Source organism: Toxorhynchites rutilus, chromosome 1 (genome assembly GCF_029784135.1).
Source record: "Toxorhynchites rutilus septentrionalis strain SRP chromosome 1, ASM2978413v1, whole genome shotgun sequence".
Lineage (NCBI taxonomy): Eukaryota > Metazoa > Arthropoda > Insecta > Diptera > Culicidae > Toxorhynchites > Toxorhynchites rutilus.
The window spans coordinates 30,958,499-30,983,108 of record NC_073744.1 but is presented as its reverse complement, the minus strand read 5'-3'; the positions used below and the strand labels follow the sequence as shown (position 1 = coordinate 30,983,108).

General features: G+C 40.5%; 1 protein-coding gene across 3 annotated transcripts in view; it reads right to left on the bottom strand.

Moving 5' to 3' along the window:
• The window catches only part of LOC129761815 (uncharacterized), a 240,108-nt gene that overhangs the window by 145,679 nt on the left and 69,819 nt on the right, over window positions 1-24,610 (bottom strand). For 2 of the 3 annotated variants that reach the window (XM_055759599.1, XM_055759601.1), the window contains exon 2: window positions 20,744-20,879. The exons of the other annotated variant lie outside the window; for it this stretch is intronic. The gene's annotated coding sequence lies outside the window, so the exon portion shown is untranslated. The remainder of the gene's footprint in view (window positions 1-20,743; window positions 20,880-24,610) is intronic. 3 annotated transcript variants of the gene reach the window in all.

Sequence of the window (24,610 nt, the reverse complement as noted above, 5' to 3'; positions counted from 1 at the left end):
TAGAGATAGTAAAGAGTAGAGAGAGTAGAAAGTAGGGAGGGTAGGAAGAGTAGAGAGTAGAGAGTAGAGGGTTTTTTTTTTTTTTTTTTTTTTATATAGAGGTGAGGAACGCTCTTCCAGCCTTATCTGGGAAGGGATAACCCAGACGTCGAGTGGGGATCGCACCCACAAAAACCAAGCCCTCTACTCGTAGCCTCATTCCCCCCGGGACCACATCTAGGCGACTACTTCAGGGGGCGGCTGTGCTCATGCACTTCACGAGTTTTCAACGCTAACTAGCGTTGATCCATCCCTTTTTCTCTATACATCTCATTTACGTTTCCGTTGTACTCCGCCACGCACATCCGCAGCACAGGCTTCCTTTTACCCGTCGAGACGTGTACCGATTAGGAATTGCCCTCCAACATGACGCGCAACCCGTCACAGTCACCCTCGCGGGGTTTCTCACCTGTCGAGACGTGAACCGATTAGGAAGCGCCCTCCATCTTGACGTGCGCCCCGTCACAGCCACCCTCGCAGGATTTCTCTTCCCAACGGAGCGCCGATTAGGCAGTGCCCTCCAACATAACGCGCACTCCGTCACAGCAACTCTCGTGGGGGTACCCACCGATTTGATGATGCTCTCCTAGGCTCTCGCTCCGCCGAAACGACCCTCGCAATGTTCCTCTCTCAATCCACCAACAGGCATTGCCAGCATTTTCTTGACCCTGCTCTCCAGATACCGCTTACCCGTCGAGACGTGTACCGATTAGGAATTGCCCTCCAGCTTGACGCGCAACCCGTCACAGTCACCCTCGCGGGGTTTCTCACCTGTCGAGACGTGAACCGATTAGGAAGCGCCCTCCAACTTGACGCGCGCCCCGTCACAGCCACCCTCGCAGGATTTCTCTTCCCAACGGAGCGCCGATTAGGCAGTGCCCTCCAACATAACGCGCACTCCGTCACAACGACTCTCGTGGGGTACTACACTTTGCAACAGCCCTCGCATTAGTTCCTCTTCTATGGTCAGGGGTTATTACTACGCTGGTCGGCCCTCCACTTCCGCTGTAGCTCGGACATGATGTGTATGATTATTAGAGAGTAGAGGGTAGGAAGAGTAGAGAGTAGAGTAGAGAGTAGGGAGTAGAGAGTAGAGAGTAGAGAGTAGAGAGTAGAGAGTAGAGAGAGAGTAGAGAGAGTACTGAGTAGAGAGTAGAGATAGTAGAGAATAGAGAGAGTAGAGAGTAGAGAGTAGGAAGAGTAGAGAGTAGAGAGAGTAGAAAGTAAAGAGTAGAGAGAGTAGAGAGAGTACAGAGTAGAGAGTAGAGATAGTAGAGAGTAGAGAGTAGAGAGTGTAGAGAGTAGAGAGTAGAGAGAGTAGAAAGTAGAGAGTAGAGAGAGTACAGAGTAGAGAGTAGGGATAGTAGAGATAGTAGAGAATAGAGAGAGTAGAGAGTAGAGAGTAGAGAGAGTAGAGAGTAGAGATAGTAGAAAGTAGAGAGTGGAGAGAGTAGAGAGTAGAGAGAGTGAAGAGTAGAGAGAGTAGAGAGTAGAGACGGTACAGAGTAGAGAGTAGAGATAGTAGAGAGTAGGGAGAGTAGAGAGAGTAGAGAGAGTAGAGAGTAAGGAGAATAGAGAGAGTAGAGAGAGTAGAAAGTAGATAGAGTAGACAGTAGATAGAGTAGATAGAGTAGATAGAGTAGAGAGAGTAGAGAGAGTAGAGAGTAGAGAGTAGATAATAGAGAGAGTAGAGAGTAAAGAGATAAGAGAAAGTAGAGAGTAGAAAGAGTAGAGAGTAGAGAGTAGTGAGAGTGGAGAGAAAGTGGAAAGTTTAAAATAAAGAGCAGAGAGTAGAGAGAAGAGAGAACAAAGTATAGAGTAGATAGTAGGAAATGAAGAGTAGAGAGTTGAAATTCAAAGTCAAAATTGGAAGAGCAACAATTGATCGCAGAGAAAGAGTAGATGTTCGAGACATAGAGATATTTGGACTAAAAAGAAACATTGAATAAAAGAAAAGAAAATAAGTTGCGAGAGTCTGTTTGAGTGCAACAGCAAAGCTATTCCAATGACTTTGCGGTAAACTTATTAAAACATAGAATTGGGCCGCTAGTCATAAAATAAAACCTAAGAAAATGAAAATCTTGCTGCTTTTATTGCCGTATTATTGGAATCGGAATCCAATTCGAATTCTAATTTTTAGGGTATATTTCTGTTAACGACATTAAGCTTCATGTGCTTTCATTGGGTGGCGAAAATGGCGGATTTTCAGGTGGAATAATCATGTTTCAAAAATGAAAATTTACCTTATATGTATTTTATGTAATTTATGTAATAAAATAACACGTTTTTTCGGAAATTTGGAAAAAAATTCAAACAAACACTTTGTCTGATAATCACATTATATTATAATGGTATGTCTTCGTGGGAATGACAAGAAAAGTATAAGCAAATAGTTAAGTAAATGTCAGGACTGATTGTGTTAGGTAATCAAACAACATGAAGTAGAACTTTCCATTCAAATTTTAACTATTTAAAACTGCATACGGCCCTGCCGATCTGGTAGAGTGTAATTCCTTTCCCAAGCACGATTGTCGCCACCAGACGTCGACACTGTACATTTTCCATCGCGAATATAAACAACTCCGACCATGCAACGCACACCAACAAATCGCCTCATTCGTGAACCCGAAAATGTTTTTTCTTATTACAGAGTCAGTTCGGAACTAACCCAGGTTCAAATTCTCTATTAGTTTTCGAATTCTCTATTAGTTTCATAAAATATATTATTGAATTCCCTTATCAATTGATGCAAAAACCACGTAAAGCCATCAAGAAATAGCTAAGCAATGAGTCTTCGAAATTAGACAATTTTCGTGATGCTACCGTCTGTCCGTTTTTCAATTTGCACCCCAACCTGATACTGAACAAAAAGCACTTGTGGTTTGAATTTACTTTCGTTTTATTTGGTTGATTCGGGAAATGCTTAATACTAATAGGAGTACCGGTAAGTTTCTTCGTTTTTTTTCATAAATTAATGCTTCATTCTGCAAAAATGGTTACAAATTTAATATTCAAAGTATTGCCCATCGCTGGTCACAAATATTTCCCATCTTTCTGGCAATTCACAGATCCCTTCGCGGAAATTATCGGCCGATTTGTCGGCTAACCACGAATCGATTCAATTTTTGACTTCATCAAAATTGAAGTGCTGGTCAACCAGCCCATGTTGTATTGATCGAAAAAGGTAGTAATTGGACGAAGCAACGTCTGGAGAATACGGCGGGTGGGATATGACCTCCCATTTCAGCGTTTCCAAGTATGTTTTGACCGGTTTCGCGACATGCGACCGAACATTGTCGTGCTGCAAAATAACATTATCGTGTCTTTGCTCGTATTGTGGCCGTTTTTCCCTGAGTGCATGGCTCAAACGCATCAATTGACGTCGGTAATAGTTTCATTCGGTTTTAGCAGCTCATAGTACACCACACCCAACTGGTCCCACCAATAGACAGCATAACCTTCTGGTCGTGAATATCCCGCGCGGCCGTCGATGTTGATGCATGACCGGGGTATCCATATGTTGCCCAACGTTTAGGACTGTCGTCATGGACCAACTTTTCATCGCCAGTAGCGATTGCAAAAAATCCTTTCTTTTATGTCGTTGGAGCAGTTGTTCGCACGTGAAAAAACGGCGTTTGGCGTCTTCAATTCATGTGGCACACAATGTTCTATCTTTCGGATCATTCCCATTGCTTTTAAATGATCGGATATGGTTTGCTGAGCTACTCCAAGTGTATCTGCAAGTTCGTGTTGCGTTGGTGAGGGATCTTGATCGGGTAAAGACTCCAATTCTTCATCTTAAAATTTTTTTTGGCGGTCCGGAACGTTCTTCGTCTTCCAAGTCAAAATTATTACTTTTAAACTGTGCAAACCACGTCTGACACGTTCGCTCAGTTAAAGAATGGTCACTATAAACTTCCAACAAAATGCGATGACTTTCCGCAGCTTTTTTTTCTTCATATTGTAGTAATGAAGTAACACTCCCCGCAAAAACACTCTCGTTGGTACGAAATTCGACATATTCGAAGTGGCAAAAAATATGTTGTTTACGCTTCAACTTTTTGACATATACTGAAAAAGACGCGCAATGACAGTAGCTTTCCAACGAATGTCTGGAGATTTGATTCACTGGAATAACAATCAAGTTACGCCATCTATTGTAAAACCGAAGAAACTTACCGGTACATCTAAAAAAAGTTTTGTGATTGTCTTTTGTCATTATACTACCAAGTACGAATCATTGACAAATTACAAAAAAAACATCCTGAAACAGATTCCACTCGAGCGTGAATCGGGTTCGTTATACTATTATTTCGAAACTTTCTCTAACGTTTTTTTCCTATTTTCGTATACTCAATGCATGTTTTGACGTAGGACTACATCTTTCATTTCTATACTGGGGTGGAAATTCAAAGTTTCGAAAACGAAAGCGTTACGCCGCGTTAAACAACTGAACGAAATGGTATGATGAACACTTCATTCGAAAGATAAAATGTTTACGCGTTATATACTTGTTACTTTTTGACCCAGAAACTTGTTTCAATAGTGTCTGCGAGTAAACAACAACAAACCCAACAGTACATCCCTGGCTCTTACTTTGCTACCCAACAGTACATCCCTGGCTCTTACTTTGCTATGGAACACGAATCTGCTGCCTGCCGTTCTTCGGTGATAACGATAGAATTAGTTCCCTTTCATTTTGAGATTGTTTAGGCGACAAACGGAAAGACACTTGCATAAACTCTCCTACACTCTCACACCCACAAACATACACAAACACGATGAGTGCATAATCTTATAGCGAATTCGTTTTTAAAACTGAGTCAGTTCCAAACTGACTCTGTAATAAAAAAATGTTTTCAGGTTCACGAATGCGGCGATTTGTTGGTGTGCGTTATATAGTCTGATTTGTTTATACTTGCGACGACAAATGTACAGTGTCGACGTCTGGTGGCGATATTAGTGCTTGGGAGATAATTTTTTCTCTATCAGATCAGAAGGGCCAAGTGCAGTGTAAAAATATAGAAGTTTAAATGAAAATTTCTACTTCATATTGTTTGATTACCTAACACATGTAGTCCTGACAAGTAACTCTTTTCGTTTGGTGGCTATAGAGTTGGCAATATACTCTTCAAAATCAGAATCCGAATTGGATTACGATTCCAATAATACAAAAGCAAAAGCAGTCTTTATTATTAGATTTTCCAAAACAATACTCGCAACTTGACAGTTCAGTATAGTTGTATTGGTGAACCCGAGTGCGAACCCGTGAAACATCTCAGTGCGGACCCAACAGTTTTCGGGTTGCGAAATTAAGTTGAAACTGAGTGAATAAAAAAACGTTTTGACAGCAGTTAGGTTGGCACTGGGGTTGAAACTGAACAAATAAATGAACAATAGTGTCTGCGAGTAAACAACAACAAACCCAACAGTACATCCCTGGCTCTTACTTTGCTATAAAGCGCTGAGTTCCCAGTTGTGAAACAATAACGCGAGAGAAGTACTTGTGAGAGTCAGTTAGAATTTGTTTTGTTTTTTGCTTTGTTTTTTTTGTCATGTCTGTAAATAGAGAGAGAGGAGAATAAAAAAAAACATTGTTGTTCCGTTTTTTGTGCAGTACAAGTAATTGTTAAGACATGTTCCTGAATGTAAAATAAAAAATGTAGTTTGATATTTGTAAGAATAAATGTATTTTGTGCTGTGAAATCTGTGAAGTTTATTCAACCACCAAGTGGAAGCAATCAGGGAACCCCAGAGGAATAGTTGGAATTGCTGTACAATTGCCACCATCAGTGTTGTACCACCCACCACCCGCTGGAATACGGGTTTATAAGGAGGATATTGGTTGGAATACAACAAATAGCCTTGAAAATGGTTTCAAAACAGGCTATTGGAATCACCAATCGGTATATAGCGCCGCTCGGAAAACCATTCAGTTAAAATTGAACAGCGATTGAAGCATGTTGTCGCTGTTGTGGCGAAGCTAACTTCGTTCATCATGAAAGCGCTGATGAACGGTGTCACCAAGAGCCTGTTTGTGCACCTTAGGCCAGACGGGAATCCATCGGGAGGAGAGTGATGCCACTGAAAAGGCGACCAAAAGAGTACCAGCTTCGAAAATTTGTTTCGTTTGATGCATCGGAGATGCAACTCTTTTCGTTTGGTGGTTATAGAGTTAGCATTAACCACTGGCGGGCATCGAGCACCGGGGAGAATCCGGAAAGATGTTTTTTTTTATCCCATCCGTTTATTAGGCTCATTTAGCAATTCAGCTGTCACAGAGCCGAATTTATTCGTATACATTTTTATGTTAAGATAACTATTGTTGTATATTATTTAGGCTTAAGATTCCTATCCATCGATAAACATTTGTTTTTTTTATGTATAACACAGTAGCTGTTTAGGCCTAAGAATCGGAAAGATGTTATCGTTGCTGAAAAATAATCTGCCAGTTCCCTTGAAATTGAAAATTACATTCGAGCGAGAGAGTTTATTTTAATGTTTTCTATCCATATAATACCGCAACCAAATATATTTTGTTTCGTGATTTTTCAATCAAGTGCAATTAACAGGAAAACTTCTGAAGATTATTCTTCCCCCTCAGTAGAATATTTTCGTATCCAATATTGGATACATAAACCTTGTGCCTTCAACGTAACGCTCTTGTTTTCGAATTCCCCCAAATATTCATTTATTCATTCATTTAGAATGGGTTCATATTCAACTTCAAACAAATGATCACTAACTCAATGATAGTCCTACGTCAACCTTGCGGTTATACCACAGATATAAACACTTCCTGTTTTGTTTACAAAAATATGGCAAAAAATACTCTCAAACTATTGCTAGAAGACTCCTCCATTATAAAACAATTGTCCCCTTGAAAACGCAATTTGTTTCTATTTCTCTTCCCAAAGTTTCAATTTATCTTCATCCGACAATTTCAAACAACACCTATTAATAAGAAACCTCCTAAAATTGTAAGCACACGGAGTGGGACAAGAATACTCTTAATTACCCTTATTTGATGATGTATCCTCCGTAATTAACTCCTTTCCTCTTGGGTGGCGGGGGGAGGTGTGGGAAGAAATGGAAAGAGAGGGGGCGTTTAATATTTTAGCAAGATATACGAAACCCCGGGCTTCGCTTTGCATCCGTACTTTTCCAGGAATCTTTGCGCGCTTCCCCCGCGGGCGGATGCTTGCCACGACGAAATATTTACGGAGAAGATGATAGCCGACTCTGAATGGCAGGCGAAATTGAATGTCGCTCTTACGATCAATCACTTCCGTGGAACACGAATCTGCTGCCTGCCGTTCTTCGGTGATAACGATAGAATTAGTTCCCTTTCATTTTGAGATTGTTTAGGCGACAAACGGAAAGACACTTGCATAAACTCTCCTACACTCTCACACCCACAAACATACACAAACACGATGAGTGCATAATCTTATAGCGAATTCGTTTTTAAAACTGAGTCAGTTCCAAACTGACTCTGTAATAAAAAAATGTTTTCAGGTTCACGAATGCGGCGATTTGTTGGTGTGCGTTATATAGTCTGATTTGTTTATACTTGCGACGACAAATGTACAGTGTCGACGTCTGGTGGCGATATTAGTGCTTGGGAGATAATTTTTTCTCTATCAGATCAGAAGGGCCAAGTGCAGTGTAAAAATATAGAAGTTTAAATGAAAATTTCTACTTCATATTGTTTGATTACCTAACACATGTAGTCCTGACAAGTAACTCTATTCGTTTGGTGGCTATAGAGTTGGCAATATACTCTTCAAAATCAGAATCCGAATTGGATTACGATTCCAATAATACAAAAGCAAAAGCAGTCTTTATTATTAGATTTTCCAAAACAATACTCGCAACTTGACAGTTCAGTATAGTTGTATTGGTGAACCCGAGTGCGAACCCGTGAAACATCTCAGTGCGGACCCAACAGTTTTCGGGTTGCGAAATTAAGTTGAAACTGAGTGAATAAAAAAACGTTTTGACAGCAGTTAGGTTGGCACTGGGGTTGAAACTGAACAAAAACGAGTTCGCTATTAGTGTAGAGATATCGTCCGAAAATTCAGCCATCATATCTCTGCGCGTGGTTTATGTATGGCAGAGCTCTAATTCCAGCCAAGTGACAGAGCAGAAGTGGGAAAGCAACACGTGGGCGTTGCATTTCGTGGTGATTGTGCTTGTAGGATGCATCCGCAATGCACATCAGAGTGACTACTTTTATACCGCTCACTGGCTTCTTCTGAAGCTTCTCGTTTCGGCAAAAAAAGTTTGTTTTGATGTCAGAATGTGGAACAACACATCAGAACCGGATTTTGGAAGCTGAAAATATGATTCATATCGTACACCCAGAAAAATCCTTGGTAAAAGGATACCCAATACCTTTGGTAATGCAAACAATAGTAGAATGTACATATTCTCTGTACGTATTACCAACCGTATGTAAAATGTGTGTCAGATTCGATTCACATCCCTACCAACGATTGGTACACAGTATTGGTAACTTTGCGGATAACAACAATACATAGAGCTAAATTATTTTCAATCATTTTCAAACATGTTTAGGGTATATGTCAAATTAACGTTGAACCGACCGCTTATACTGCCGGTTTGACATTTGTTTACCATTTTTAATGGCGTAATATGTACGAATAATTCCATTTCCATTCCATTCCATATACCATTTTTCTGAGAGTGTAGTTTCCGCACTCCCAGCACTCCCAGCTTGTGACGGTCGACAGGCCGAAGTGGTCCACACAAAAATTACGGCGGATTTCATGTAGTTGAACAACGTGGGCAAATAAAACATGAATGACCTGCTCGTGCACTTCTACTGGCACGTATTTTACCCATGCAGAAAATCATCATTCATCTAGTCGGAGCAACAACAACAGTCTTCCTAGCTTGCCTTCCTGGGGCGGCAACCGATTGCGCTTTAGGCTGCGGACGCGTGGAAGACTGTTTTTGTGGTGTAGGAGTGTTTTCTCTCTAGTAGCGTCTCTCTACTAGTATCTTGGGACTAATTATTTCGGGTAGAGAAGACCCATTATGTCTATTATTTGTCGGAACCATAGCAGTGTATTTGGCATGATTCGTGGGTAGGAAACATATATTTTGCTTGTAGTTTATGTAGAAATATTTCATCCGACTGCTTGCGCGGTTTTGAAAAAGATCCTTTCACTAACTTTGAATAGTCAGTTATTTATTGTGTTAGTACCATTGACAGTGAAAGTGAACCAGCAGAGTTGAATGAATTACATTAGGATGCCAATGAAAATCTTCATCTGGAATTTCAAAAAGTTATCCCATACAAAATGTTTATTACCTCGAAAAAACGCTCTATGCAAAATAACAACTAAAATAACAAAGTTTGAGTTTTTCGAAAATCGAAAAATCACACACTGGGTTCTGGGTTCCTCTTCTGTTAGGATTTTTTTGAAAGTTGCGGAACCGAAAAGAAGATATTCAATGCGGTGATCAGGGTTGCCAGGTATTTTTTTCAAATGTCTTCACATGGTACGAAATAATGTCTTCAAATGTCTTCACAATCATATCGGAGGGAACTAAAATTCATAACTTACTTTTGAACAAAGTTTGATAACTTATTCTAATTGGTATTATTATATAGCGCATTTAAAATAAAAAGTTTGAAAAAAGCATGTGAATGACCCCAAGACAAATGTCTCCATTGATTACTAAGAACAAAAATAAACAAATTACACTGATAAAACAGCGAGCGAATGACACTGAGAAAAAAGCCCTACTTCTTTTGACAATATTTTCAGCCAATAATTAGAATATCATGGAAATAATATGCTATCATACAGAAATTTATTCACATATTTCATAATGTCTTCAAAAAGTCTTCTCAAAATCAAATGTCTTCACAGTAAGTCAAATGAGTCAAATGAAGACATGTCTTCAAATCTGGCAAGGGTGGAATTCAAGTCGCAATTATTCTCTTCTCGTTATCCCCCTTCGGTGTTTATATTATCGCGGCTGCATTGTCCTCTATTGACACCGCCGGGTAAGTAAGCACTTAATTGAGCAGAACAAGTGTAGGGGTAGTGGGGTACGTTTTTGCAAGCAAGAGAAAACTTTAATTACATCTGTAGGTGAATAGGCCAAGCCTACAATTTCAATAATGATTGAAACAAATTTGGACAAAAAAATGGTAAGGGGCTGTGCCTAGGACACGACCGAATTTTCGACGTAGAATTACGGAATTATATTATTCAATCTGCTCGTTTATTACTTCGGATATTATTTTGGAATGGATCGAAATTTTTGAAATAACTTAATAGTTTTTTGGTTATTTTTACTACTTCAATATTATAAATTATAATTAAAAATTTGAACAATTTCAAACTGCCTTTGGTAAACTGATAGAGAATAATATGCATCCATAAACGAATATCGTTACCATACATCGACACTGCATTAAATATATAACATATTACATATTATATATACCCTTTAGCCCTGAGAAGGGCCCTTGTGGAAAGAAATATTCCTCCATACTCCTCCGTCACTTGTCCTTAAATGACAATCCATTCCCGCTCGACGCTCGCCGGCAACGCTGTTGCTCCGATGACCATCAAACGAGAAGTGAGCAAAATTATTTTATGTATATTCTATTTTATTGTGTTCCACACTTTGATACAGCGGGCTTCTTCTTCTTTCTCGAGACAGGCTTGTGTAGTGATTGCCTTGAGAAAGGCACTCGATCTCTCGCCGTCCAGTTCGTCCAGCAACGATGTTGTCCAGTCGGTGTCCACATAAAAAATGCGTGATATCAAATCAGGGATGGTATATTCATACCAAATAAGTTGAAAACGGGTAGAAACGAATGTTTTAGTTGCTCGTTATTGATGGTACGGGTAGGATTAGCACACAAATCCGCCGAACAAATGTATGTGAAAATGGAAATGCTTCCAGTTTCCATTGATTTAAACCATTTACAGACTTTGGGATTATAATGTATAGCATATCAAACTAGTCTTAGAGAATCCTGATTCGATTGATATGCAAATCGTCAAAATCTGTTCGCAGCAAAAATAGTTATTAACGTTAACTTTATTCCATAAAACGTGACCTGTTTCTGATTAGGCACTCTTAATGAAAGACGTCAAAAAAAAAAGTGGGTGGGATATATCTATGACACAACCGCAAGGTTGACGTGGGACTACCGTTGTTTTAGTAAGCATTTGTATTGTATTGATTAAATTATCGATTGAATGCAACAATTTTGGAATTCGATTGTTGAATCAACATATTTGCTTTGTAAGTAAAAAGTTTGAACAGATGTAAGATCAATTCATGCATTGCAATAAATTATGGTCTACGTTACAAGTAAATTTGTTGACCGTCTTTTAACGTTTGATATGATTTCCTAGGTGCTCCCTTGGCCGAGTGGTTAGCGTCATAACTAACATGCCGGGTGTTCGGGTTCGATTCCCGTTCTGGTCGGGGGAATTTTTCGTCAAAGAAATTTCCTCCGACTTGCACTGTGATCACGCGTATTCTAGAGCTTGCCACTCAGAATGCATTCAAGGCGTGTTATTTGGCATAGAAATCTCAACTAAGTACTAATAAAAATGACGCAAGTAATACTACGTTGAGACGGCGAAGTTCCTCTAGGAACGTTAGTGCCATTGAAGAAGAAGAAGATGATTTCCTAGGACTACCAAAATATGTGAACAGAATAATTATCAAACGATCATTGTATTTTACATTTACATTGTATTTCATATTTACGTAGTTCTCGAACCACGAAAGTTCATTCACCATTCAAATACACCCCCGACCTGCATGTATTTGCAAAGCGGATTTCCCCAGACACATTCATGTTGAAATTCGTGTTAGGGAAACGGAAACACAGCTCGATGGGAAAAAATACCCCCAACTTGCATGTATTTGCAAAGCGGATTCCTCCATGCACATTGATTTAGAAGTCCGTGTTAGGGAAACACAGCTCGATGCAACAAAATACACCCGAATTGCATGTACACCCATACCTCGCTATACGGTCGCTCTTTATACGGCATTTCGCTATAACGGCCCTCTTCAATTAAGACACGTTTTCGACTTACGGCGCAAAATGAAAATGACGGCAAAGAAATCTTTTTTCGATGTCGATACACAGAACCACCATATCGGTTTAGCATGGAATTGCTGTATACATACACATATTTTATGTAACATGAAGTTGTTTAATTCTTGTTTATGGATTATTGTTGGTTTTCGGAGTCTGTTATTGTTTTTTGTACAAATATGTGTACTTGTTGTGTATGTATTTTTGATTTAAAAGAAATAAAAGCCGCATGTCGAATGATAAACCATGTTACATATTAATTAAATATGGAACCGATCCGATTGTGTGAATTTGTATTAAAATAATTGATTCCTTATACGGCTTCTCGCCTTGCGGCCTAATTTTGTGGAACGAATCTAGACAGTAAAGCGAGGTATGGGTGTATTTGCAAAGCGAATTCCCACATGCACATTGATTTTGAGGTTCGTGTTAGGGGAACACAGCTCGATGCAACAAAAATACCCCCAACTTGCATGTATTTCCAAAGCGGATTCTCCCATGCACATTGATTTAGAAGGCCGTGTTATGGAAATACAGCTCGGCGGGAACAAAAATACCCCCCGTTTAGATAGCGCTTGACATTTTACAATTATTCAATTGCTTATCTCAGGAAAAATAACATTCTATCAATTGTGACAGATGCGTAAAATATTCCTATCAATTGATGCAAACATCTCTCCTATCTATTAAGGAATGTTCGAGTTATAAGCATTCGAAATCTTTCATTTCTTCCTGCATGATCTGTGTTTAGGTTTTCATTCCACACCACCCCCCAATATTTCGGTTGGACGTAGTTACACATCAAAACGTTTAAATCTATCCCATATAACATAATATGTGCGAGTGATCATTTTTTTTTTCCCCTGTTGGATGTGAACCACTGCGTCCATTATTCTGAACTATTGTGGTATATCCCATTTTTTTTGTACTCCGCTTCAAGCTTACCTACTACTTTTGATTGATGAAGAAGTAGACTGAATGCTATAGCGAGATGGGTGCCAATCAGGAATACTCTGTTTGATAAATTTTATAATCCTGATCGGCGACGCAGACCAAATTTCCTTGGGCTCCAAAATAGCCTTATCAAGGTATTGCAGTCTGCGTCTAGTTAGAGCTCCACAATTACAGAGCAAATGTTCCGAGGTTTCACTTTCGGTATAACAAAAACGACAAATATCATCTTGCACTAAACTTATGTTTTTGAGATGGTATTTACTCGGACAGTGTCCTGTTATAAGGCCTGTGATTGTGCCTAAGTCTTTCTTATTAAGACTCAGCAATTGTTGAGTAATTTTAATACTCGGCGTGATAAATTTTTTTGACTGGTTAAGTTGTACCGCCAACCAGTTGGCTAATACTTCCCGGTCTTCCCAGTTCTTCAGCTCACCTTTCAACACACAGTCAGATATTCCACAGAAAGGTTCTGGACCAGTGAAAGGTGAGCTTGAGCCGTTCCTGGCAAGTTCATCTGCTCGCTCGTTTCCCTCTATTCCACAATGGCCAGGAATCCAGTACAGTTGTACCGAACTTATCCGACTTAGTTGCCGTAAGAGGAGAATGCATTCCCAGACAATTTTTGAGGAGCATTTAAAAGCATTTAGAGCTTTAAGTGCCGCTTGACTGTCTGAGAATATGCAGATGTTAGCATGTCTATATTTTCTTTTAAGGCAGACATTTGAGCATTCTATTATCGCAGCTATTTCTGCTTGAAAAACTGTTGGCCAGTTTCCCATAGCTACAGAGATTTTTGTTCTGGGACCATACACTCCAGCACCTGTTCTGATTCCCATTTTTGACCCATCAGTGTAGAACATGATTGAACCGTTACGAACACTGGGACCGCCTTCATTCCATATTGAACGAGAAGGCTCGATTACACTGTATGGAATGTCGTAGTTAGTCCTAGGTTCCATCCAATCACTGTTCATCTCTGAGGATGGTCCTACGGGTAAGAGATTCAGGATGCTCAAGTGACCAATTTTGTCTCCGTCTAGTATTTTTTTCCATTGTTTAAGCTTTAGAGCGCTTTTCTTAGCCTCTAGCTGAACATGTTGGTTCAGAGGTAGCAAGTGAAGGATAGCCTCCAGTGCCTTCGAGGGTGTGCTTCGCATTGCTCCAGTAATTGCAATGCATCCTAGTCGTTGGAGTTTGTTCAGCTTTTTTGTAGCTACAGTCTCCTTGGTCTTTGGCCACCAGACTAATGAGGCATAGGTTATTCTGGGCCGCACAATGGCAGTGTAGACCCACATTACCATTTTTGGTTTAAGACCCCATGTTCTTCCTATCATTTTAGAACATGCCCATAGGGCTGTATTGGCCTTACTGATTATTGCATCTAAGTGTGCATTCCAGTTGAGTTTAGCATCTAGGATAACACCTAGATATTTCACTGAAGCGCTGCATTTTATTTCCACTCCCCCAAGATATAAAGACTGCAGATGCTGTTTTTTCTTTTTGGTGAATGGAACAATTGTTGTTTTCGAGGGATTTATGCTCAGACCTTCTGTGGTACACCAATTTTGTGTTAGGTTTAAGGCCATCTGCATTCTACTCGATATCACGTCGTCGAACTTGCCTCGTATCATTATGACTAGATCATCGGCGAAGCCCACAATTTCAAAACCTTTTGCCTCTAAACTTGTCAGAAGGTCGTCAACTACTAGTGACCAAAGGAGAGGTGATAGAACGCCTCCTTGTGGGCAACCTTTTGTTGCAATCACATAATTAGACGACCCGCCCAGCTCCGAGGTGATTTTTCTTTGTGTGAGCATGCCATGGATCCATTCGACTATACAGTTATCAAAGTGTCTTCTTCTCATTGCCTGTGCCATTGATAGATAAGAAGCATTATCAAAAGCACCTTCGATGTCAAGAAACGCACATAATGCGGTTTCTTTTGACAAGAGAGATTTTTCAATTTTTGTCACAAGCATGTGTAGTGCTGTTATTGTGGATTTGCCTGATTGGTAGGCAAACTGGTATTTGGATAGTGGGTGTTTGGACATGAATACAGACTTTATGTATTCATATAATACTTTTTCCATAGTTTTCAACAGTATTGATGATAAACTAATTGGTCTAAAAGCCTTTGGAAGTGATTTGTCGCGTTTTCCCGCTTTTGGGATGAAAACTACTTTCACAAGTCTCCATATCGAAGGAATGTGCTCTAGTATCAGACTTGCCTTAAAGATCTCGATTAGAGACGGAATTAGTTTTGATTCTCCATTTTGAATCAAGGCTGGAAAAATCCCGTCTGCACCTGCAGATTTGTAAGGTAGAAAGGATCTCACCGCGTTTGCTACTCTGGCCCTCGTGAAGACTAACCCAGCAACTATGTTAGCGACATCCTTTGCACTTTCGGGTCCTATGAGACGCCTTCGAGAGCATATTGTGTCACCATTATAGCCAGGATTTGTGTCCGAGTGGACAGATGTAGATCCCGGAAAGTGAGTCTTCATCAGTAAGTCTAGTACTTCTGAGGGGGTTTTTGTGAACGAACCGTCGTCCTTTTTAAGCGATCCAAGCCCGTTCGAGTGGTCTTTTGCCAAAGTCTTGTTGAGTCTAGCAACGATTGGGGTATTTTCAATGCTTTCGCAGTTATATACCCAGGATTTTCGTTTAGATCGTCTCAGTTCTCTACTGTACTCAGTTAGGGCTCTCTTATATTGAGACCAGTCCGAGGTAATTTTTGCTCTGTTGAACAATTTACGCGCCGTTTTGCGAAGCCGTTCGAGCCTTTTATTCCACCAAGGAACGTTTCTTGTCGAAGAAACTTTTCTCAGTGGGCAATTACTGTTGTAGGCAGAGATTATCGTTTCATTTAATTCTTTTGTAGCTGATTCAATCTGTTGAATCGACCTTATTTTTGAGTTTAGAGTTTTAGACTCGAGTTCAAGTGCATACCGATCCCAATTGGTTTTTTTTGGGATCTCGGTATTCTCTCTGAACTTCCATGCCACCTTTCCATTCAAAAATAATGTGTCTATGATCAGACAAAGACGCCTCATCGGAAACGTGCCAGTTATGGATCACTTTACCTCCAAGCCACATTTTTTTTCGATTTTTCACCTCTATTTCTAATGATGAACAATGTACTATTTCAAATTTTTATAGTAAAAACCGCTTGCAATCTTGAACAACAATAAGTTGAACTACAATATTTTTCGAAAAATGGGTATTGCAGCGGTATGTGAAAGTTGGAAAAGGGCACATTTCTTAGGGTTACCACTATGCACCCACTACCCCTATGAGAATGCTTCCAATTTTCGTAAATTCAACTGTTTATGGATTAAGGAATTGTAGTGTATATCATATTTAACGAATCATATGTAATTTCCGATTAGATTGGTAAGCAAACCCGTTCGATGCAAAAATTGTTATTACCAATCGCTTCATTTCATAAAATCGTGACATGTTTTCTGATTTGGTTTTCTAATGAAAGACGTAGTCCTGCGTCAAAAATATGCGAGCATGCTCTCGACCAATCGGAATGTTATGAGTGGTTCAAATGGTTTAAAAGTGTAAACTGCGATGTGTGGAACTGCAAACGTGGAAAACCTTCTCCTTTATTGAACGAAGACGTTGCCAACCTCACAAAAAAACTTCAAAAAAAGTATTCTGCTCGGAAAATGACCGGCATGTCAGAAAAGACAACACAAAGTGATTTTTCTCGATAACAATGCCATCTCACACCGTGCAAGAGCGGCCGTGGAAACGGTTCAGCCACTCAATTGGGATCGGCAAATGCATGCGGCTCACTCACCAGACACGGCTCGCTCCGATTACCATTTGTTTTCATTCATAGGATACGAACTCGCTGAGCAGCACTTCAATTGTTTGGAAAATGCACGAAAACGGCTTGATGACTGGTTTGACATTTATAAATTACTTGAAAGATAAAAATAAAAGTTCAGCTTGCAATGGCCATTACTTTGAATAGATTATTTGAAAACATCCAAGGGCAACAGACATGTATTTTTATTGGAAACATTCCGGTTTCTTATGGATACACCTGGTAGAAGTGCAGAAGTGTGTGGAGGAAGGAGTAACGTGGAAAATCGAGTTCTTGGCACTTCACGCGTCATGCAGCCAGATTATTAGACAAAATGCTTGTAAACGATACGAACAAGATATTTCTGTGGATGCGGTATGTGTTGTAGTTTCGTAAACATGTTGCATCAATACATCATTTGTGTCTGTGCTGAGTGTGAGGGTGGTTGTTGAGTGCGGCAGGATGTGTATCCGAACAAGTTGTTGCTTCCGGGTAAACTGGTGCCACTGAAGATGAGAATATAACGCGCTTATGCCTGTGAGCGGGGAGATGTCAGTACAAATGGCTTCCCGAGCCGTGACTAGTTTCTCCAGTAAATCATCCTTTATGCTTTGTGCCGATTTGCAGCGCGTTAAAAGTAGTAATGGTTCCCACAGGTGAAGGGAATTGGAGGCAAATTTGTCGTCGTTAATATGGTTGAATTGTCGTATCGACGGTGAAAACTTTCGGTTGAACGCATCGCGACTAATCCTGCTGATTGCAGGGAGAACCGTTATATCGGTGCAAATGGGAACATATTACCGTCACTAATGCGATGCGCGTAAAACTGATTAAACGCCAAGGTGCAACCGACACGACTAACAGGAAATGCGAACGCTTTTTATCACCCACCGAAGGCAAGCGGAAGAAGCAGAAAAAAAGATCCCGCTCGGAAAACATCCCGCTGGAAATGGGAGATTGCAAAATTATTGGAATCAATTATTGCAAATCACCGTCATTTTCTGCTCGATTATGTCGACTTACACTCACACATACGTTAGCAGGGCGGAAGACGACCGTCGCCAGAGATCCACCGTAGTTGCCCGGGGAGATATCCTTGGTGGGATGAGTGGTCACCCACCACCCCCAGGGATGCGAGAAGCCGCGCAGCGATTCGATGGAAGAAACGGAAAATTATAGCGATTTGTAGAAACTATACCTTGGGCGACGGCACCGGGGTGAATGTGGTGTGGAGGAAATGGTAAACTGTCAGAGATGGATATTTCCTTCCGATCAGATTGCCCAGCTCGAGGCGTACACATCGCTGGCCAATATCAGCGAAAGCGTTGTTCGTGGAAGCGTACAATCCGGACACCGTGATAATCGGTGCCGGAAAATTCGATCTTCAACAGGTTTTGGGGGCGTGCAAATGTGCAGAAAAAAAAATCTACCAGCGTAAGCCGTGGGTGTATCCAAGGTTCTCTCAATCGATCTGTCCTCCTGGCTCGACGGCTGAAATATGTATTGTATGTAGGTGCAAAACTATACATCTCAATACGAATCCTAACGATGGCGTCTCCCAATATGGAGGCACATGTGGCTGTTTGGAGATGAGTAGCAGCGGATGGGTAAGTGTTATGGTAAGTCCTTTATCTCATTTTCATTCATTTATTCCTTTAATGGGATTATTTCTTTTCCCGGTTCGTTTCGTGCAGATTTATCGCCCACGAACCGATTCGATATTTGCCAATATTTGCTGTAAGAGAGTGAAATTTTCAGCCATTACATGTGGCACGGATCGATGAAAGATGTGCTCGGAACAATTTATCGAGCCACATCCGATCGAGTAATCGTTAGTTATCAGTGATTTCCACAAGTTTAAAAAACTAATTTACTGATAGATGATTGTTCGAAGTACTTGAAAATCAATAGCTTGTTTTTTCAGGGAAATGCGCAAAATGAACTCCATTAGAACGGAGTAATCGTAATTGCTTCAAAGTCTTAATTCAGCAATATTTTCTCAGCAACTGTTTATAGGCGAGAACTCATACACTTATACCGGAAGGGTTGGAAGAAAATTGAGATTCTGCCATGGAACATTCAGTACCGAGGGAAAGACAGCAATTCATTCCAAGACTTACACAATATACAGAGTTTTTTTTAAGTAGAACAACGTCTAACAGGAAGATGTGAGGGGTAACTTGAACATCTAAACATCAAACATGTTTAAACATTTTTTATCTGTAATCTTTCTTCCAAAAATCTGTACCATTGAAAATATTCGTTGTAGAGAAAAAATTATTTTATTACCATGAACAAATACTCATTTACATACTATAGATACTACATTTACATTTGCAAGTAATTCGTGTGTTTGATGATGCTTATAATAGGATTTCTGAATCTAGATTACATACGATCATTTATTAAAATTTTCGAGCAGCCATTACGATGTTGATTCAAATCTTTTGATCTCAAAATAGCGGTCATCGTATCGTGGTTGATTCAGAAGCTTATTTTTGTTCTGATTATATTTAAACAGTTGCCGTGGAGTGAGGCATAGTGAGAACGTTACGAACAAGATATCGAAGCACCGGAATGCAAGCGAACGTATTCTGATACTGATTTTCTTACGGAGTAACTAGCTGACCCTGCAAACTTCGTCCCGACCAAAATTTGTTTTTTGTTATCAATACCTTCAAACATTCACGTTTTCTTACTTAGCGCAAGTTCGTGAGTCCAATCGCAGAACTGTTCATTGATTGATCTTTCTATCGATCCCGTTGAATTTACCTTTTACTATAAAATTCCTAGTACTTCTAACAAAACTCATCATTATAATATCAGATTATTTTCAGACACATTTCTCGTTCAAAATTTTTCAACCACTTGCAAATAACATGTTTCTCCGTTACATGGAATAAATGTTCGATACAGGAAATATGATAGAATAAAGACAGATCTCTCCCCTCTCCTCCCCTTTGAGAGGGGAAGGAGTGTCTATTCACCACAGAAACGTTTCGTGTCCCCTAAAATCTTCACATACCAAATTTGGCTCCATTTGCTTGATTAGTTTTCGAGTTATGCAGATTTTTGTTTGTTTGTATGACAATCCACCCTAAAGAGGGGGATGTCGAACCACCATAGAAACATTTATTGCATCCTTAAACCTCCACATGCCAAATTTGGTTTCGTTTGCTTGATAAGTTCTCGAGTTATGCAGAAATTTGTGTTTCATTCGTATGGGAGCCCCTCCTTAGAGAGGGGGGGAGGAGTGTCGAACCACTTTAGAAATGTTTCTTCCCCATAAAACCTCCACATGCCAAATTTAGTTCCGTTTGCTTGATTAGTTCTTGAATTATGTGGAAATGTATGCTTCATTTGTATGGCAGCCCCCCTCCCCCCTCAGAGAGACGGGAGGACTGTCTATTCACCATAGAAACGTTTTGTGCCCCCTAAAACCTTCGCATGCCAAATATGGTATTTTCTTGATTAGTTTTCCAGTTATGCAGAAATTTGTCTTTCATTTCTATGGTAGCCACCCTTAGAGAGGGGGTGGAGTGTCTAACCACCGTGAAAACATTTATCGCCCCCTAAAACCTCTATATACCTAATTTGGTTTCGTTTGCTTGATTAATTAATGAGTAATGCAGAAATTAGTGTTTCATTTGTATGGCTGCCTCCCTAAGAGAAGGAAGAGGAGTATCTAACCACCGTAAAAAAATTTATTGCATCCTAAAACCATCACATGCCAAATTTGGTTTCATTTTTGCTTGATTAATTCTCGAGTAATGCAGAAATTTGTGTTTCATTTGTACGCCCCGGCCCCAAAAACCCCTACATACCAATTTTCATGTCGATCGGTTCAGTAGTTTCCGTGTCCATAAGAGTCAGATAGACAGACAGAGAGAGACATGTGTCTAAAAGATGTGTCTAAAACGCGCCTGCCGGGCAATTGATCCACCTGATTTTCTCGTAAACCTGCAAGAATAGAAATGCAATGGTTATAGGTAATCGTGCTAGTCAATGATTGAATCCTACCATGCAAGTTTTACTTTTGTAACATGCTTTAAAAAAATAAGAAAAATAATTTTCTTTGGAAACGATTTTCGACGTAATTTTCTACATCATTTCTGAAAGATTTTTGTTGTTTGAAACCGATTCAGAGGCAATAACAGTCAGTCATATTTATCGAGTCGAGGTATAAAAAGGATTCATTTCCTTCTCAATTTGACCTCTTTTTCAGCCATTCTTTGTGTGGACACCGACTGGACAACATCGTTGCTGGACGGGCTGGACGGCGAGGGATCGAGTGCCTTTCTCAAGGCAAGAGGGCGGAGGTGGTAGCGCTGAAGTAGAGTAGAGTAGAGTTTTCAAAGGGCCTTTCTCAAGGCTAGAGACGAATGAACTGCAAAAGTTTAAAGTCTCTATAATACAATACCTTCCTTCCTTCCTCAATTTGATATTTTCCGTATCCGCTCACCATCGGGCAGTACGGCATACCCTCGATCGGGGCAATTTGCTCGCTTTCGGATAACATTCTCACGAGAAAAATAGCTTGTATGCGCTTGCCACATGATTTTTTCAAATATCTCTGCATGACACGAATAAATGTCTTCAAATGTAATCATAATGAACAAAAATGAGCAAACCATTAAGATTGTTTTCACGTACTCTGAAATGACCTCGGTATGTTTAAATGTCTTCAAAACGAAAATATGTCTCCACATCTGGCATCTATATTATGTGCTCAGAGAATGTAGGAAAAAAAAGAGCGGACTGGAGAATTAATACACGAATACTGGGAGAACACGCTCGCTGGAGAAACGGTATCTCCTCCTTGCATGAAGTGAATAGATTGATGGAATCTCTCATTCATGCAAGCTCTCTGAGCTTCATAGTCTGTGAGAGAAACAGCTTATGAGCATATTACACGAGGGTCGTTCGAAAAATATGTTTCAGTGCCTCAGAAATCGCGGAAAAATAAAGTTAGGACAAAAAACTAGGTGATTTTCGTAATCTACGTATTATTTTCTATTTTCCTAGATAAACGCCGTAACATTCGAGGCATTTTTCATAGCGTGGCACGAGTTTTTCTATTCCGAGCGCGAATCGAATCGTTGACCGCCGAACGCCTGCTTCATCACCGGGAATAAGTGATAGTCGCTAGGAGCGTGGTCTGGAGAGTAAGGAGAATGCTCGGAAACAGTCCATTAGAATTTTTTCAATTGTTCTTGAGTTACGCGAGCAGAATGGGGCCGCGCATTATCGTGGATGAGGAACACTCCTTTCGTCAATAAACCTGTCCTTTTGTTCTTAATCGCGGTTCTTAATCGGTCCAAAACTTCACAATAGTACGGTGATGAAACAGGCGTTCGCCGGTCAACGATTCGATAACACTGAAAAAATTCGTGACGCATTTACATCGTACTTCAAAAAGTTGGACGCTACGCACTTCGCGCTCGGAATAGAAAACGTCGTGCCACTCTATGAAAAATTCCTCGAATGTTATAATCTAGGAAAATAGAAAATAAAACGTAGATTACGAAAATCGCCTTGTTTTTTGTCCTAACTTTATTTTCCCGCGATTTCTGAGGCACTGAAACTTTATTTTGAACGACCCTCGTATATCACTGAAGAAATTATCATTTTTCATTGAACTCCCGTTAAACAGTTGAATTGGCATCTCTACGTTTCTAACGAAGCTGTTAGTCCTATCGCTGATAATGTTTGTGCAAGACAACAAATATTTTTCCACGTGGTTTGTGCGAAGTTCAGTGAAAATGATCGACATAATATGTTATAAATTAAAAAATACGATATTTTGATTGCACTTCGTTACTCATACTGATTTTGATTTTGATTTTTTTCTAAATATCATTATATTACTCCACCAAAACAAAATATGTGTGCGCAAAACGCCAAGCAGTAATTCCCTTATATGCTCTCCCACGAATTCGCAATGCTTTCTGCCTGCCACGGCACCGACCGAGATTGGCTTTGTGCTTCATTACTTCCCGAATGAAGCGATTCCGACATTTATGGATACCATCTATCGAATTGAAATCCATTACTCTACATATCAGTCAATCATTTAAATGTCTGTCAGAAGTGGCGTCTGCGTATGCGTGAGCGTCAAAACACTGCCAAAAAACGAGCATACGAAATGTTGCGTTTCCCAGCCATTGAAGCGACCAAACCAATCATCAATCACGATTACGTTTTTTATTTCGGATTTTTGACATGCTTCCCGAGATTCTCTCGAGATTTGGGAATTACCAGCATTAAAAAAAATATACTGAATATGAATGATTTCCTGCTTGCACTTTGCAGCGTTTTTCCTCCGATATATTTCCGTTTGACAGATTGTCAGCGACATTCGTGGCCGAACCATCGAAAAACAGCGTCTCGTCTCTGTGACTTGGAAGTTTGTGAGTGCCGCCGCGGCCACTGCGCTAATGATGGCGATAACGAACAACGCACGGCGTTTGCTTTAGGGCACTTGAGGCAAAGGCCATAGCTCTAGTGCTTGAGGGTGAGGCACAAAATGAGAGACAAGAGGGTAAAATTGAATTTTCGGATCCAACACAACAAGAGGGCTTCACTGGTGGCCAGGCCAGGCCGGCCAGGACAAATCTGGGCTGCTCGAGTGCCGTCGCTCGACGGCGATGGTTATCGGTGTTATCGTTGCCATCGTTTTCAATTTTATTCAGCCGTTCCCTGCTCGAGTTACCGCCTTCCACAGAACAGTTGCGATGCTATCAACGGGTCTATGAGTAGTGCTGCTGACTTCGATCGCCCACACAGCCGTGGTGCAGTGCATGTATTCGGGTTGGAATGGGAATAAATCACGTTGAACGTGGTATTAAAAGGTAAAGTGACCTAGTCGCACAGTACTAGGATGTTCATGGTGGATTTGAAAATTCTGATCCATGCTATGAGCATTTACTGTTGCACCACTGAAACCTACGTTTGCAATCAAACTCTTCGATTTCGATTCGCCGGAAACAATAACACCATGAGCATCCCTATTATCATGCTAGGCCATCGACTAGGTTTCAATCGGCCCGCAGAAATCCCTCGATACTCATCCGCTCGGGTGTTGTAATGAATTGTTTCCGTTTGTTCGGCCCCGAGGCCGCTCTTCATTGCGCGATTGTATGAGCGCTCTGCCAAAACGCCGACCATGTTACGGATTTCATGCTTTATACCCTCGCTGGGTGTGTCATTTTTATTCCCATCCCGTGGCAGTCACGGGACCAATTGTTGTACCCCCCGGTTCAACGCTGTGTGTTATGACTTTGTGATTTGGAGTACTCGGCGTGTATTTGCGAGCCGAGGAGACCGGAAATTTCCACTCGCACGTTGGCGTTCTGAACCTCTCCGAAAACTTTCCCCCGGGGTGGATGTGTTCGGTGTGAAAGTGCAAAAGTCCCCTTGTTGCTGCCTCGCAACACTACCTCACCTTTGGACGGAGTTTCGCTTCGGTCGCTCACAGAAACCGGGCGTTATGAATTTTGAATATTTCATTCATAAATAATCAAATGCAATAATGAATATTTAACATGCGACTTGTGGGATTTCGGAACAATGTGAGCGCTTCAACGCTACCGTGTCGCTTCGTATCGGCAGCCGTATGGAGAGGATGCAAGCCTTCGTGAGTGGGGTGGCGATACACGAATCCGTGAACCCGACCTCTCTGTTTGTGACAA